Source organism: Otolemur garnettii, unplaced genomic scaffold (assembly GCF_000181295.1).
Source record: "Otolemur garnettii isolate 467f Iridium unplaced genomic scaffold, OtoGar3 scaffold00108, whole genome shotgun sequence".
Lineage (NCBI taxonomy): Eukaryota > Metazoa > Chordata > Mammalia > Primates > Galagidae > Otolemur > Otolemur garnettii.
This window is the reverse complement of record NW_003852503.1, coordinates 4,460,730-4,477,846: the sequence shown is the minus strand read 5'-3', so window position 1 is coordinate 4,477,846 and position 17,117 is coordinate 4,460,730. Positions and strand designations below refer to the sequence as shown.

The 17,117-nt window shown below is 48.1% G+C and overlaps 1 protein-coding gene across 1 annotated transcript in view; it reads left to right on the top strand.

The window, feature by feature from the left end:
• The window catches only part of POU2F3 (POU class 2 homeobox 3), an 86,944-nt gene that overhangs the window by 17,468 nt on the left and 52,359 nt on the right, over nucleotides 1-17,117 (top strand). The gene's annotated exons all lie outside the window — the stretch shown is intronic.

The window sequence follows — 17,117 nt, the reverse complement described above, 5'->3', positions numbered from 1 at the left end:
CCACAACACCTGGCCATTTTTTGGCTGCAGCCGTCATTGTTGTTTGGCGGGCCCGGGCTAGATTCGAACCCGCCACCCTAGGTGCATGTGGCTGGCGTCTTAGCCACCTGAGCCACAGGCACCGAGCCAAAATCTGGTATTCTTAAGAGATTTTTCCTCATCTAGTTGCTATCTCCAAGAAAAGCTAACCCCACAATTTCTCATGGCTACCTATTCTCATAGGGCACTGTCCTCAGGGCCTGAAAGTCCCTCCTGTCTCTCACCTAAGAACCTTGTGTTGCTGTGTCAGGGTAGAGCCTCTTGTTCTGGCCTTCTCCAACCTTCTCCCATCCATTTCTGCCTTTGTGACAGGGGAAACTAGAAGGTACTAATAATTCATTACCCAGGCCTCACACTGTGGCGACATGTGCAGGGAGAATGGCCCCTGGTGCCAGGAATTGTCTGTCTGCCCCACTGCACTCAAGGCATCATAACAAATCAGACAGCCTCCATCGCAGCTCACACCTGTACCGTGACAGCACTGCAGATGCTGTCTCGGCTAGAGTCCCAGCCCAGCACCACAGACTAGGCAGGGAAGGGTCACACTACTTAGGTGAGCCTTGAGTCGCCAGCCCAGTCCTGCCTGATGCCATTCTCGTTTCATCTTGGAGCTCTCATTAGGGATATGGCTCTCTCAGCCCTAGCTCCCAACTCTGCAGCCACCAAAAGAACACGGGCTCCCTTTCTTTCCAACGCAAGAGGACATAAACATAAGGGAGCCTGGGGCAGAAGGCACCCACCCATGAGCCATCTTTTATGGTCCGGAGTTCCCCTTAGTTTAGCAACGGTCCTTCCTTAGAGCACTGTTTCTCAACCAATGGAGGAGGGGGTGTGGAAGACTGGGCTCCAATCCTCTTCTCTGACCTAGCATAACTAGCTAGGAAGTAACATAACCAGTATCTATGGAAGACTGCTTTGTCCAGTCCTTCTGTGCTTGATAGTACAAAGCTTGGACCTTTAACAGCACCCAATTTAACAGGAAGATCCCTCTGCTAGAGTGCTTAGATGTGCTGTTAACACACCTGGTCTTGAACCTTAACAAACAGTACACAGACCAGCATTGGCTGTTGGACTTCACCTTGAGGTGTACACCTTAGAGGACCGTGCATTGTGTATAAGGATGGCCCTGTCCTTTATTATCCTGTGAACAGTGCATACATCTGACCCTGGGTACATCTTTTTATGACCTCCTTTGCAATTCCCCCACTCTTGTTCTAGAAATGGTAGGGGGTGATAATGGGAGTCATTGCAAGAGAGGGGGATTTCAATCCGTCCTTTGCCGGCAGGGGCAGAATGGTTACCCCCACACACACTGTAGCCTGGGAGGCTGCATGTGAGTAGTGTCCAGAGACTGAGCCCCACACGAAGGGACCCCAAATTGCAGGTTTCCCCACCCCTAATCTGAGAGTCATTGATTCTGGTCTCTTGGGTTCACATTCATCCTCAAAAAACAATTAGGGCAATGAACACCTGATGTGGAAAAGTGCTGAACAAGTGGAAAAGGAATTTTAAAAGAAATGTGTGACCAAATTAGGGTAAATCTTAGGGGCTTGAAGAGCAGCCAGAACGCAGACAACTGAACCACAGTTACCATCTGTCCCGCCCCATCCCCAGCACACATGGTCAGGCAGGGGAGGAGCCCACCCACAGGAAGTCTTCCTTTCTTGGAGAGGTTGTTCTTTCAAAGCAGGGTTGCCAGGAGGGACAGGGAAATGGGAAGCTGGAGTTTGGGGCCAGCATTTGCTAGTGGATCTCCAGAAGGGCTTGCCTAGGACAACCCACCCCTAGAAACTGTCATGGAGTGGAAGAGAGGAGAAGGGGGTGAGGAGGAAGCTCAGCTTCCCTTTCATCCCTACTCTCCACTCTGTTTTGAAGGAAAGGGGCAGAGTCCCAGGGAAACTTTAAAGCGAAGTTGCATGAGGTCATTGGGCTGGGGCTGCATTCCCCCTCATCAGAGCCTAAGGGTCTGAATGGGGGGACAGGACAGGGCAGGGTTACAGCATGACCACATTTAAAAGTGGTTAAATTTCATTTCTAGGGATTTCAGCCTCCGACAGTTCAGAGTTCCCACCAGGGTTCTCTGCAGACTAGTGGGCTGAGACTGGTGGGCCCTCTTGGGTAACAGCAGGGGCATGGGAGACTCCAGGAGGGCAGACCCTCCTGCCAAGCCAGGAGCATGGGAAACAGCTGCAGGCATCTCCTAAAAGCACCAGTGCTGTTGTTGACTCAAAAAATAATAGGTGTTCATTTGCATGGCATTTTACATACAAGTTCCATGTAGCCTTTCATCTCTCCTTCCACTGGCACCACCGAAGCCCCCCAGGTCTCTTCTCTCCTGCAGCCACTTCTGGGGGCCTTGTTGCGACCCCCAGACTCCACATCTTCCCTGCCACCACCTGGCCCATTCTTGGCTTAACCCAACTAGAAAAACCAGCCACTGGCCTTGCCTGGATGTGCCATCTCCACGTTTGGGGCAGGTGTCCCACTGGACACCTCAAATGGGGACACCTGTCTTGCCTTAGCAGGGGCCACGCCAACCCCCAGCCCCAACCCCGGCTGCTCAGTCTGGTTAGGAAAAAGGATGAAAAATCTAAGCCAGGGAGCCCAGAGAGGTGCCGGGAGGAGAGGAAACTGGGTGGTTGCTATGACGATGGGGTCTTGGTGCCCAATTTGCATAGGGTGATGATTTCCATACTGCAGGGTGAATTTCCATATCCCAGCCTCAAAGCCTGGTGGGGTAGGGAGAGGGAGAGGGGAGAGGTCATTTGAAATTCAAATGAGGATGATTAAGGTTTTCTTGAGGAGGGAAGCGCGGACAAAAGGGGTTAAGCCGGCTAGCAAATGTCGGCTCCAGGGCTCAAAGTTATCAAAGGGAGGCGTGCACTTGGCTGGCTCCCCTCCCACTCATCTCAGAAGGCCCCTAGAGGCCTGCTGGTGTTATGACGCCTGCCTCAAGGGAAAACCAGCTAGGTCTCTATCCCCTCCTGCGCCGTGGCTCAGTTTACTCCCTCAGTGTCCTGAGGATGCTGAGCTCGAGGGGAGGACCACTGAGTGAGTTCTGGTCTGGTGTTCAGGTTTACCTTCCTCTGGTGACTGAGGTTTCTGTACTTTCTGACTTTCTGTACTTTCTTGTTTGTTGAGTGGGTGTAAGGACAGGTGGATTGATCACCAGCCTTAGCTGAGTCACTTTCCCTCTTGGGGGCTGAGTTTGTGCACTGGATGAAGGGTTTAAAGCTGAGAGTTTCTATGACCCTTTCCAGCTCTGAGATGACAGCAGACGCACTCAGATCCTTTTTATACACCGGTTAGCATTTGTAAGGCTCTTCCAGTAATATGAATTGCTGACCCCCTAAGATTCTCTAATGTGTTAGGAAGTGCCCCCCTGCTCCTCCAGCCTGCTCTGACCTTGGGGTAGTTACTTAAAGGCTCTCTGCTCAGTTTCCCCATTTATAAAATAGAAGTGGGCCGGGTGCGGTGGGTCACACCTGTAATCCTAGCACTCTGGGAGGTGGAGGCAGGAGAATGGCTTGAGCTCAGGACTTCAAGGGCAGCCTAAACAATAATGAGGCCCCATCTCTAGAAAAAGTTAGCCAGGTGTAGTGGTGCTCGCCTGTAGTCCCAGCTACTCGAGAGCTTGAGGCAGGAGCCTGATCACTTACATGCAGGAGTCTGAGGTTGCTGTGAGCTAGGCTGAGACCATGTCACTCTAGCCAAGGTCACAGAGCAAAACTGTCTCAAAAAACAAAAAAAGGGGGGTAGTAATAGTGCTGCAGTGAAGGCTAAATGAGTCAGTATTCCTAAAGCACTTAGGACAGTGCCTGCCAGATAATAATGCTATTTGCTATTACTAGTATCAGGAGGACAAAGTATCCACATAGTGGGTACAGTGACTCAGTAGCCATTCCAGGGAGTCTCAGACTGTCACCTGTCTCCCGAGTAGGCTTCCTTGTGAATGTACTTGTGCTTAGCACACTCTTGTGTCCATAGGACTCCCAAGTTGAAAGTGTGTTTTAGTGATGGACGCCCACAGGGAGGCCTCCCTGGGTGAGGCATCCCTCAACCCATCCCAGACTTCTTGTTTTGATCCTAATCAAGTTTGTCTCCACTTCTCAGAAAGTAGGGACCTGGCAGGAAGTGGAGAGGGAGCTAGTAGAGGTTCCGTCCTCCTCCCAGGACCCAGTGCTGAGAGATGGGACAGATTCACCAAGACTGCATGATACTTATAGTTCCAGAAAATCAAAAGTTCCTTTTTTTTTCCTTGAGTTTCTACAGCAACTCCACCTGAGGTTTTATTTGGAGATGACACGGTGCAGTGTGGACAGCCTTTGCTGGTAGGCAGATGTGGGTTTGAGTTTCTAGTCAGTGGTTTATTAATCAGTAACCTTGGGCAAGGTAATTAACCACTCTGAGGCTCAAGTTTCCTCATCTATAAAATGGGGATAATAACACCTACTCATCGGGTGGTTGTGAGGATTAAATGCTGTCATGGATATAAAATGTTTGTTTACTGCAAAGCTTGGTGCATAATAAATGCTCAATAAATGTCAGCTACTAATTAATCCTTATTATTTGAAAACATTGTTCTACTGCCAAAATGTTTGAAAATTCTCTGATCTCACCCTATTCTCCTATTTTATGGGAAAGGAGACAAGGTCAGAGAAGGGGGATGATTTTCCCAAGGTCACAGCAGGAGTTCAAACCTATCTTTCTGTCGGAAGCCCTTCCCTGCCCCAGAAACATGTTTTGTTTTCATTTTGTGTTTTTGTCTGCTTTGTTCTTTCCATGGACAAAACCTCTCCTCTCACTACAACCCTCCCCTCAAAGCCCAGCCCCAGACCACCTGCTGCTCCCACATCTTAGGGGTCACCATTCCCTTCAGCTCTCACTTTCAGGAGGCTCTGTGATCCCAGCCTGGAGTCCCATGGCACTGGGCCCCTCTGTAGTGGAGCACTGGCTCCAATGCAGGACTCTTGTTCTTTCTGCTCCAGGCCCTTGAGTGTACACTTCCCCTGTGTCCCCAGCCCTGGGAATACCAGCTCCAGGAGGGAAGGAAATGGGTGGCCTTGGCAGTATTACACTGGAAAGGACATGGTGATGGAAAGGACATGGTGTCCCAACTTGGAAGGCAGTTTTGTGACATCTGAGCAGCCTTACCCGCTCTGAGCCTCAGTTAACTCTCTAGTACCATTGGAGTTCTATACTTCCCTCCCTGAGACCTCATAGGCAGGAACAAAATCAAATAAGAAATGGACTTGAGGCCCAGGCAGGTAGATCTCTTGAGCTCAGGAGTTCAAGACCAGCCTGAGCAAGAGTGAGACCCCCATCTCTACTAAAAATAGAGAAACTAGCCTGGCATGAGGGTAGGTGGGCACATGTGGTCCCAGCTACTCAGGAGGCTGAGGCAAGAGGATTGCTTGAGCGCAGGAGTTTGAGGTTGCTGTGAGCTATGACACCACAGCACTCTACCAGGACCACAGAGTGAGACTCTGTCTCAAAAAATAAATAAATAAAATAACCTGAAAGTGTGCGACACGGTAAAGGGTCCAGGCAGGGCATGGCCTTTGAGCTATGCGTGTTGGCAGCAAGCATGTGCCCTTGGAGCCAAAACCTGGAGATCTGAATTCTTTCCTTCCAGCTCTGGCACGAGTGACCTTGGGTAATTTACTTAACTTCTCCCAGCCTCAGTTTCTTTATCTGTGAGGAATGAAGGAAATGAGAGCCTATCTGTAGCAACTTTCCAAAGTGTGAGTTGTTCTACAGAAGTGAGATAGCATCTCCCGTCTAAGCTTTCTGGCTGCACGCGTGCCACTCTGAGCTGCACAAAGGATATCTTTGTGCCCATGTGCGAGCCGGAGCCCCACTGCGTCCCCCTTCCCCGCCCCAGGTAGCTCCTCCTGCTCCTTCTCTCCCCACCCCTCTCACCCCCACTTCCCTCAGCCCTGGGATGAGGGCTGGCATAGAGGCCCCAAGTCTCGCACTGATCGTAAACCTCTGGTCCTCTTCCCCTCCCAAGGCTGGGGAGGGGCTGGAGTGGTGCTGAGTTGGAATAAATGTTGAAAGGACCCCATGGGCAGTCACGGAGCAAGTAAAGTCCAGGTATTGGAGCTTTGGGATTTTGTCTCTGCTTTGCTATTTGTTGGCCAAGTGGCTCGTCTCTTGTCCTCTCTGGGACTCAGTTTCCTCACCTGTAAATAGCAGGACCAGGACTCTCTGTGGTTATCCTCTGGCACACAAAAGTTCTGATAGCTGCCAGGCACAGTGGTATGCCTATAGTCCCAGCTACTTAGGAGGTGAAGGTGGAAGGATCACTTGAGGGCAGGAGTTTGATTCCAGCCTGGGCAACATAGCAAGCCCTCATCTCTTAAAAGAAAGAAAAAAAAAGGAAAAGAAAAGAAAAATACTAGCTGGGTAGGGTGCTCCTCTGAGACGTGCTTAGTGGGTGCAACCAGAACAGAGCTCTTATTCAACAGAGCTTATTTAACTTCCTTTGAAGTTGGGTTTTTATTGTTTTTCCAGGGTCAGGGGACTATGAGTCGAGATCCTGATGGGGAACTTGGATATTCTGGCTCCATTTCTTGGTGCATAGCCTGAATCTCTGAACTCTCTTGCTGGAACCTGGTGCCATCTGCCCGGGATACTCCTGCCACTCACCCCTAACCATGCTGCCCACTTTGGCTCCTGTGGTGGAGATGAAGGGACAATGTAGAGCGAGCCCCACCTGTAGCTCAGACTGAGAAGTTGTATTATATTTCTAAAAAAAATTAGGAGACCTTGGTGAGGAGTCTTTCCTTTATCAAAGAACAGCAGGAAAATTTGCAGTGGGAAGCTGGGAGGATGCTGGGCTGCTCTTAACAGAGGGCTCTTCTATCCCCATGGCATGGTCCCAGGCCCCTGGTAACCATGGCAAGGGACTGGAGAGCAGGCTTTGGGGTTCAACTTCATGACCATGCATGTGAAAGAAAGTCACCGGGACACTCAGTAGGCCATGTCCCAGAAAGCCCTGAAGTTGGTTGTGTTGACTCTCCCCCTGGGGTAGAGAAGTAGAAAAAGCTTTAAATCATAAAAATCCCCAAATCCACAGACTGTCAGAGATAGGGGGTACATGAACAAGCATCCAGTCCTAGCAGGTGGTGTCCTCAGGACAGTACCAGCAGAGGTTGTCAAGCCCTGAGTTTTTTGTTTTTTGTTTTTTTTTTTTTGAGACAGAGCCTCAAGCTGTCCCCCTGGGCAGAGTGCCGTGGCATTACAGCTCACAGCAACCTCCAACTCCTGGGCTCAAGCGAGTCTCCTGCCTCCACCTCCCAAGTAGCTGGGACCACAGGCGCCTGCCACAACGCCCGGCTATTGTTTGGTTGCAGCCGTCATTGTTGTTTGGCGGGTCCGGGCTGGGGATTCGAACCCGCCACCTTAGGTGTACGTGGCTGGCGCCCTAGCTGGTTGAGCTATAGGCGCCGAGCCCAAGCCCTGAGTTTTAAGGAAAAGGAAAGGACGCCATGATCCACTAGTGATGTCTGCTCTGGGCGTGGCAACACCTTTGTGTTTCCTGTCCACACCCGGACACTTGGCCAGTGGAAAACTGAGACTCAACTCCTAAACCATCTTCCCACGGGCCACCCTGGGGCCACCTGGGCTCTGCTCTTCAGGTGGCTTCAAGGGTTGGCTTCAGGTTCTTCCAAAGTATTTCTTCACACCTCAGAAGGAAATGGCAGGAATGGGCACAGAAACTTTTTAAGTATTTAAAGAAACTTGAAGGCTATGGAATTAAGCTATTTGCCCAAAGTTCAGTATGAAACAGCCTTTGAAGTCTCCTTAGAGAGTGTAGTTCACTGTGTGTTCTCTGGACAGAATTCTGACCTTTAGGCCACACTTGCTAGCTCCTCGGAGGAATCTCAAGTGCCCAAAAAGGTAGGCACCATGCCTGCAGGGGCCTGGAAAAAGATGTTTTTGACTGGTTTAAGTGGCCACACTGGATGTCTCTAGGTTTGCTCCAGTGGCTGGCTGCTCTAGAGGGTGTCCAAAGTCCTGGTGCCTTCATGACCGCTATCCCAGGAAGCACCAACAAGTCGCCAAGTGGTCACAAAGTATCACTGTGTTATACTGGAAAGCAGAGATGGTGAAGAGAGAACAGTCCATAAATGGGAGAGGCTCAGCCCCATTGCCCGTGTTCTCTGCATTGTTTACCAGACAGAAGTGAACAATCCTGCTGGAACAGTTCTTGGTTCTCCTGCTGCCACCTCCCTCACCCAGAGAATTGCTCCCCAGGCAAACTCACATCCCAGGGCTGCCAAAGCTATGCAAATCAGCCAGGCCTGCAAGGCTGGGCTGTTGGCCCTGCTCAGAGGTGGGAAAGCAGGGCCCCCTTCTAGGGGGCTGACGTCCAGCTCCTGGGGGTGCAGCGTGGGCAGGAAACACAGGTCTCTGCTGTCCAGTGTCCTCAGGGTGCTGAGGGGAGAAGAGAGTAGGGATGAAGGCAGCTTTTGGCATTGGTCCTCTCCTGCACACTGATCCTTAGACTGTGTCCTTGCGACTCCGTTTGGTATCATGGCAATCCTGGCTTAAAGAGATTATATCAGAATCCTGGGGGTCCCCCAACATTAAATGTGCCTTTTAGTCTTTTGGGGGAAGGGAGAACAAAGTTTCACTCTGTTGCCCCAGGCGAGAGTGCTGTGGTGTCAGCCTTGCTCACAGCAACCTCAAACTCCTGGGCTCAAGTGATCCTCCTGCCTCAGCCTCCCATCCCTCAAGTTTTAGGATTTCATGCAGTCAATTGAAATGTACCAGGAAGTTTTCTTGCCCTCTTAAAATCTGGTAGTACTGAATAGCTGAGACTACAGGCTCCTGCCACAAGGTCCAGCTAATTTTTCTATTTTTTGTAGAGATGGATCCTCACTCTTGCTCAGGATGGTCTTGAACTCCCAAGTTCAAGTGATCCTCCCACCTCGGCCTCCCAGAGTGCTAAGATTAAAGATATGAGCCACTACACCCAGCCCCTTTTAGTCTTTTTTGATCACTTAATTCACTTTCTGGGGACTGGGATACTGTCTTTATTTTAATCCAAATGCCACCAACTGCAGCTCTGCTTCTTGCTAGATCTTTAGTAAAGATGCACAGTCCTGAGTATTGTAGGACCAATGAAATGCTGGAGTTGGGGCCTTGAATGAGTCCCCAGACCTTCTCCACATTTAAGAGATGCCAATAGTGGAGTCATGCTAGAGTGGGAAGAACACATTACATTAGGGTTGGAGATGAGGTTTTCTATCTCCCCGAGGGGTCATTCCCTATACACGCCCATACTTTAAAAGCTCCATCGCTTTGTACAATCACCTACCTTTGTTGAGACTCAGTTTTCTCACCTGTAAAATGGGGTGAATAATAATCCCTCATCTTCCCAAAGGCCAGGAACTTGCCTGGATGATGGTATAAGGACCCTTTCAGCCCTATGAGCCAGGGTTCCAAGGTGTTTGTGTCCCCGCCTGCTTTCCTGCCATGGAAGCCTCATGATCCAAAGATTCCTGGGGACTTATAAGAACCAAAAGAGGCCTGGGGGAGATCCCAGGCTGGTGGCCCTTCCAACTTGGCGTGGATCTCACTCATTTACCCCAAGACCGTCAAATAGGGGATTTTGATGCATCCTTTGAGCCCTTTCTGCCCTCCCCTCCCCTCCCCTCCCTTCTGTGTACTCAATCTTTTATTTGTGTGCAGAGCAAACAAGACAGAGGGAAATGGCAGAGAGAGTGCTTTGGTCCTCCCTGCGCCCCTCTTTGCAGATGCTGCAGGCCAGGACCAGATTCTGGGAGGGGCAGAAAAAGTCCTGGTACATTTCAATCAACTCCGCTGAATCCTAAAACTTTCGAGGCAGGGTAGGGGTGGGGGACAAACTTTAGAGGTCACTCGAGATCCCCCTTTGATACTATTAAATTGCCCCATTAATTCAAAAACTACCTCTGTCACAGTCCTGAAATAAACAGCCTCTGCAGGAATGTTCCCAGGGATTGGGAGCTCTGTCCATGTGAATCTGCAGGTTTCACTGGGGGACAATTCCAGTTTTCATAGAATTCTTCCTTATACTGCGATGGATCCTACTTCCAGCCTTTGTTCTGCTCTTTGGAGCTGCAGGCTAAGCCTACTTCACTTCCATACCAGAACATGGGGCAGAAGGAAGAGTCCACTGGCGTTTTAGTACTGACTGTGCGCTGGGCACAGTGCCAGGTGCTTTTACGTGTTCCCTCATGAACTTTACAGACTTTTATTTTGAAAAATTTCAGGCATACACAAAATTAAAAAAAACACTTTCACGAAAGAGCCACGGAATGATTTAATCATTAACATTTTGCCCTCCTTGCTTCGTTCATTTTTCTGAAGTATTTTATTTATAACTTCATTTTTTTGAAATAGCTTTATTATAGACACACACGAAAAGGGAAGTGATACAGTGAGACTCTATAGACTTGTCACCTGCTCTCAGCAACCATCACATTTTTGTTGCTGGAATATTGTCTTGTAAACTGTAGACACTGTAATGTTTCCGATACGTAGATATGGGTGTGTGCATCTCTAGAACATGAGGACATTTTCCTTCTTGACTACAATATCATGATCACACTTAACAAAATGAATCCCTTCTTTAATTCTCATGGCAATTTTGATGATAAAGTATCTTAAAATACGCAAACAAAACTTTAATCACCTTATCTATCAAATATGATCCTTTTCTGTCCTTGGTTCCAGTTTGAGGTTGGTTATTGGTATCTCTGAAGAAAGCCTTGGTCCAGCTTCACATTGTACCAAATGGTCTTAGACATGGGCATTTCTGTCTAATTTGACTACTTCAGTTGATTATTTAATATAAAGTAGAAAAGCGGGGCTACATTTTATGTTATTGGTCAAAATAGAATTCCCTAACTAAAAAAAATCTTTCGATTATTTAAAGTTTTTTTCATCACAGTAAAAAATGCATGATATAAAATTTTCCATCTTAACCATTTCTAAGCATATAGTTCCACTTCACTTATCTTTGATTTATATAGTTGATTTCTTTCTTTTTTTTTTTTTTTGAGACAGAGTCTCACTCTGCCACCATAGAGTGCTGTGGAGTCATAGCTCACAGTAGCCTCGAACTCTTGGGCTCAAATATTCTCTTGCCTCAGCCTCCCAAGTAATGGGGACTGCCACAACACCTGGCTAATTTTTCTATTTTTAGCAGAGTTGGGGTCTCACTCTTACTCAGGCTGGTCTCGAACTCCCGAGCTCAAGGAGTCCTCCACCTTGGCCTCCCAGAGTGCTAGGACTACAGGTATAATAAGCCTGGCCTACATAGTTGATTTTTTAACCTAAATGCAGGGCTTTACATTTATTCCTGTTACACTTGATCTTATAGGTTCTGGTCTCCTATAAGTCTACTGAAACATTTTCTAATCCTGATTCTGTCATCTACTTTTATGTGTTGCTTTATTCTGCTTTGGATCATTTCCAAATTTGATCAGCATCTATCCTGTTTATTAGCCTAAGCAGTTGATTAAAGTCTAAAACTCCAATCACCTTTTTCTGTGTCAGACACTTGATACAGTGGATTTAGTGGGAAAGATATGTAAGTTCAGCTGCAAGAAATCCAACTTTCTGTCCCAGTTCAAGTTCTTTGGGGCTATGTAACCCCAGAAAGGTGTTTTCCCATCTGAAGTTGGACTTTACTGTTGGGCTCTGGAAGAAGTGCTCCTGGCAATATGTGTTCTGTCTTGTTCTATCTTTTCTGCAAGTGACAGCTGTCTTCCAAGGAGGGAGAGAAGGCTTGGAAATAGAATGTGTTCAGGTTTGACAGATGGTGATGCTTGTAGTGTCTTAGTTCTGAACAGGTTAGCAATGTTTTAAGGCAATTTCTTAGTGATTTGGATCAGTTAAACACATAATCATTCAGCACCTACTATGCACCAGACACTTTTTAAAATTTTATTTATGCTTTTTTGGAGGCAAGGTCTTTCTCTGTTGCGCAGACTAGAGGGTAGTGGCATCATCATAGTTCATAGTAACCTCAAATCCTGGGCTTAAGAGATCCTTTTGCCTCAGTTTTCCTAGTACCTGAGATTACAGGGGCCTGCTACCACACTTGACTATTTTTTTTTTCTATTGTTTTTTTGGCTGGGGCTGGGTTTGAACCCACCACCTCTGGCACATGGGGCCAGCGCCCTACTCCTTTGAGCCACAGGCACTGCTCATTTTTTTTCTTCTATTTTTTTGTAGACAGAATGTTCCTGTACTGCTCAGGCTAGTCTTAAACTCCTGGCCTCAAGTGACCTTCCCACTTAGCCTCCCAAAGTGGTAATATTACAGATGTGAGCCATTGCACGTGGCCTCAGACAGACACTGTTTTAGACACTCAGGGTACAAAGATGAATAAGATACAATAACTCTGGCCTCTGGGAACTCACGGTCTCTTAAGGGAAACAGACAGACAGACCACTGACTTAAAAAAATGTGCTATGAGAGATATAAATAAGAGATAAGAAAACACAGAGGTGGGAATCCTTTATTTGGCTAAATTGTATGGAGGATATGACAGTTGAGTTGGGTCTTGAAGGATGAGTAAGTGTTTTCTAGGTAGAGAAAAGGGAGAGGAGAGCCTTCCAGTTAGAGAACAGTGTATGTGGAGGCCGTAATACAGGACCAAGCTCCACCTTTTGGGAAATGGACTTGGATGTCTGGAACCCACCTCTGCAGTTGTACGATGCTGCCCAGTTTAAAAAGGATGGTAACAGCTTTATCTCACTCAATTCTCTCTGTATTCCTGGGAAGGGAATGAAGTGGCATTGGGACCTTATTTTACCATTGAGGAAACCTGAGCCTTCAGGAGGTCCCTGTATTGACTGGAGTCACTAGCTTGGGGGTAAAGAAGCTCATACTTGAACCCCAGTCCTCTGACTGCAAGTCCAGGACCCTTTCCAAGTACACCCTACTGCTCCTCTACGTGACATCTTAAAGAGGCAGAAAAGGAGTTTCTGGTGACCACGGACCAGCGTTCAATACAATATGATCGTTGCATCTCTTCCCTTCTTGGGGGAAAAAAGCACCTTCCTCAGGGTTTCAAAGATGAACAGGTTTAAGCATTCTGGGAAATGTGGAGCAGTGGGGCAGTAGCGAACCCTGATAAGCCAAATCACAGCCTGCAGAATTCCCAGATACCACCTCCCAGGCCTTCCTGGAGGCTGGGTGGGGAGCGGTGCCCAGTGTGACGAGTCCAGCAGACCATGGGAGGAAAGCGGTCAATTGAGAGCTGAGACAGTTTCCCTCTGCCAGATCTGGAGGGAGAATCAACAGTGTCATCAGATAACATAATGCCTCTATTAGACTACGTCACCACGTCTCGACTCAGACATCCAGAGCTGCGCAGGGTTGGGAGCCGTGAGGGAAGTTGTGCTTCCTAAGACCTCTCTGACCTGCTTTGTAGTGGAACTAGAACGAGATAGGAATAGCTCTGGAAACTCAGCCCTCACAAGTGCCAGCGGCTGAGCTACTACTCTCTGCTGTCCTGGGGGATCAGGGGCCAATCTCTTGACAGGCTCTGGCTGGCCCCAGCACGTCCAGTAAGCCAGGGGAACCAGGAAATTAGACAGAGACACTGCTGCAGGTAAGAACAGATTCGGCCAGGTGGGGAAACTCCATCGCCAGGCTCCGAGCGCAGCAGGTGCACCCTCCTGGGGTCGGGCCTCTTGAGAAGGACTACTGAAAACTTCTGGGCAAGAGGAATTGTTGATTTTCTTGGCTGATGCGTTTTAAAATTAACCTCTGAATTCTGTCTACTCACCTTTTTCATTTTGTGGAGGTAACAAACATCATAATGGCAGTTACAGACATCAGAAGTGAAGGAATGTCTTAATAGTTTATGATCTGATGACTTCCTCCAAGTCAAACTGGCCTCATGATGTTTTCCTACCTTCTGGGTCTCATGCCCATGTGTATTACTACCTCCTCCTGGATGTACCTTCTCTGACTTCCCGGCCACGCTGCTTCCCAGTCCTCCTTTCACCTGAGTCCCCGCTCTTTCTCAGCCTCATTGGTTGGCTCCTTTTCCCTGGCCCAGTGGTGACCCCTTCTCCTCTTCATCTGGATTCAGTTCCTTTGTCACCTGAGTCCTGTGGTTTGTAGTACCGCCTACAAACAGATAGCTACCCAGTTTATACCTCCTGACCTCGCATTTCCTGAGTCCAAACTCATGGCCCCACTTCCACTGGGATATCTAATTGCCATCTCAAACTTAACATGTCCCAAACATTTTGATTCCCCCCCTCCAGCCTGCTCGTTCTGATACACCTTATCTCCGTAAATGGTGTGACCACACGCTCCCTCGAGGAACTCAAGCCCTAGGGATCTCCCTGGACTGTTCTTTCCTTTGCCCTCCCCAACCTTCCGTCAGTCAGTCCTGCTGGCTCTTCGTTCAAGTAGATCCTGGATCCAGGTCCTCACTGCCGCCACTGCTACCGTTCTTTCCAGTCTATTCCTTCCCACCTGGGCCACAGTCACAGCACCCCCGTTGGTCTCACTTCCTCCTCTCTTACCCTCACAAGTTAAAAGATTTAAGTCAGACAATCTTACTTCTCTGCTCAAAACCCTCAAATCAAATCCTTGGAGTGAAATGCATGGTCTTGGCAGTGCCTGTAGCTCAGCGGGTAGGGCACTGGCCATATATACCCAGGCTGGCAGATTCGAGCCCGGTCCTGGCCAGCTAAACTATAAAGACAACTGCAACAAAAAAAATAGCCAGGCATTGTGTTGGGCACCTGCAGTTCCAGCTACTTGGGAGGCTGAGGCAAGAGAATCGCTTAAGCCCAGGAGTTTGAGGTTGCTGTGAGCTGTGATATGTTGGCACTCTACTCAGGGGGACATAGTGAGACTCTGTCTCAAAAAAAAAAAAGAAAGAAAGAAAGAAAAGAAAAGAAAAAGAAGATAGGCATAGTCTTCACCATGACCCAACCACCAGATCCCACATCATCTTACCTGAGGTCACTCACTCCAGCCATACTGACCAGGTCACTACCCCTCTACTGGCAAGTCTATTCTCGTCTCAAGGGCTAATCCTTCCATCTGGAATGATCTTACCCTAGACATTTAAAAGGTTGGATCTTTGCTTTGTTCAGTGAAAATGTCACCTCCCCTGAGTGATCTTCCCAGACCATCTTGCTCATGACTAGCCCTGGACACGCCCTCTCCTCTTACTGTGCCTTACTGTTCCCCACGGTAATCATCTCTAAATTAACTTATATATTTGATCACTTATTCCTTTAATGTCTGATGTCTCCTAAACTACAAAAGAAGCTCCACAAGGCCAGAGACTTCTCCCATAGTGCATCCCCAGTGCCTGGCACGTAGAATGTGCTTAGTAAATATTTGTTGAATTGATGAATTTGTTCTTTTTTCAAGTCTTTGAGAATTGCTCCTTGTTAGCCCAGCTTCACAGTGTCACCAAAGGATTCTTTTTTAAAGAGAAAAGTAATTTTGTCTGTCAATCTGTACCCCTTTAAGCACAAGTATTGTAGTGTGGGGACCCTTCCCATCCTTAGCTGCCCTCACGGATTTTATTGACTATCTCAGCTAATCTTAAAATCAGGCTTCTGCTCAGAGATCAGTTTGTATCTCCCTGTGGCCTCCTTTGCCAAGATCCCATAGCTCTTCATCAAGATCTTGCCAGGCCACTGGCTCTCAGAGATGCCACATGACCATACAGGAAAGGCCTGTGTCTCCCTATCATTGTTTAGGACAGAGCAGAAGAAGAAGGGTTAAAGATTCAGAAATTCTCTTTGATCTCATTCATTCATTCATTCATCTCTCGGGCCTTCTTGAGCTTCTGATCTGTGTTGGGAACTATGGTCATTTTGTGGCCATTGAGGACACAAAAGTGGATGTCACTGTCTAGTTCTGAAGGAATTCATAGACTAGTGGGGAGAAGCATGCAGATGGCCGGCAAGTGCCATGTACCAGTAGACTGGGCTCCCAGATTCCGAGAGGGGAGAGGAACTAACTTTGTGCAAGGAAGCAGTGCATGGAGACCTAGTGATATGAGCAGCGTACTGTGTATTTTTGTGTTGTTTTTCGTTTGTTTGTTTGCTTTTTTGAGACAGAGTCTAACTATATTGCCCTAGTGCCATGGCGTCACAGCTCACAGAAACCTCAAACTCCTGGGCTTAAGCAATTCTCTTGTCTCAGCCTCCCAAGTAGCTGGGACTACAGGTGCCCACCACAATGCCTGGCTATTTTTTGTTATTGTTGTTGTCATTGTTGTTTAGCAGGCCCGGGCTGGGTTCGAACCGGCCAGCCCCAGTGTATGATGTCATAATCACTGAGCTATGGGCACCAAGCCATCGTGGCGTGTTTGGACATAAGCACATTTTCGGTGTGGCTGGAGCTAGGGGTACCTGGCTCTGTTTAGCATATATTTACTATTTTAGCCCTAATTTTTTTTTTTTTTTTTTTTTTTGAGACAGAGTCTCAAACTGTAGCCCTAGGTAGAGCGCTGTGGCATCATAGCTCACAGCAGCAACCTCCAACTCCTGGGCTCAAGCAATCCTCTTGCCTCAGTTTTTTTATTTTTAATATGGGGTCTTGCTTTTGCTCAGGCTGGTTTTGAATGTGTGAGCTCAAGCAATCCACCTGCCTTGGCCTCCTAGAGTACTAGGATTACAAGCATGAGCCACCACGCCTGGCCACCCTACAATTATCATAAAAGAATAAAGCTGAACAAAATAAAAAGTGAAAGTTGAGGGAGGGGAGAAAATAGGACAAACACCTATCTGATAGATTACGTGTCATCAGCCCTCGAGGGCTGCGCTAGTAGGGGCATCTTGCTGCAGGGAAATTTCTTTAGGCTCCATGGCTGGTCTCTTCTCGGTCTCTTGGTCCAGGTGGGGATGTAGCGGCTACAGGGGTGCAGCGCGGGAACCAGGCAACAGCAGAGCACGCACTCTGGTTGGCATGGCAAGCCCTGCTCCCATTGGACTCTGATTTGCCACGTACTTTATTTTAGTCAGCCTCCCCTCCAAGGTGACTCTTTTTCTGGCTGTCCACCTCCCTGGAGGGGACTTGTGAAAGACATT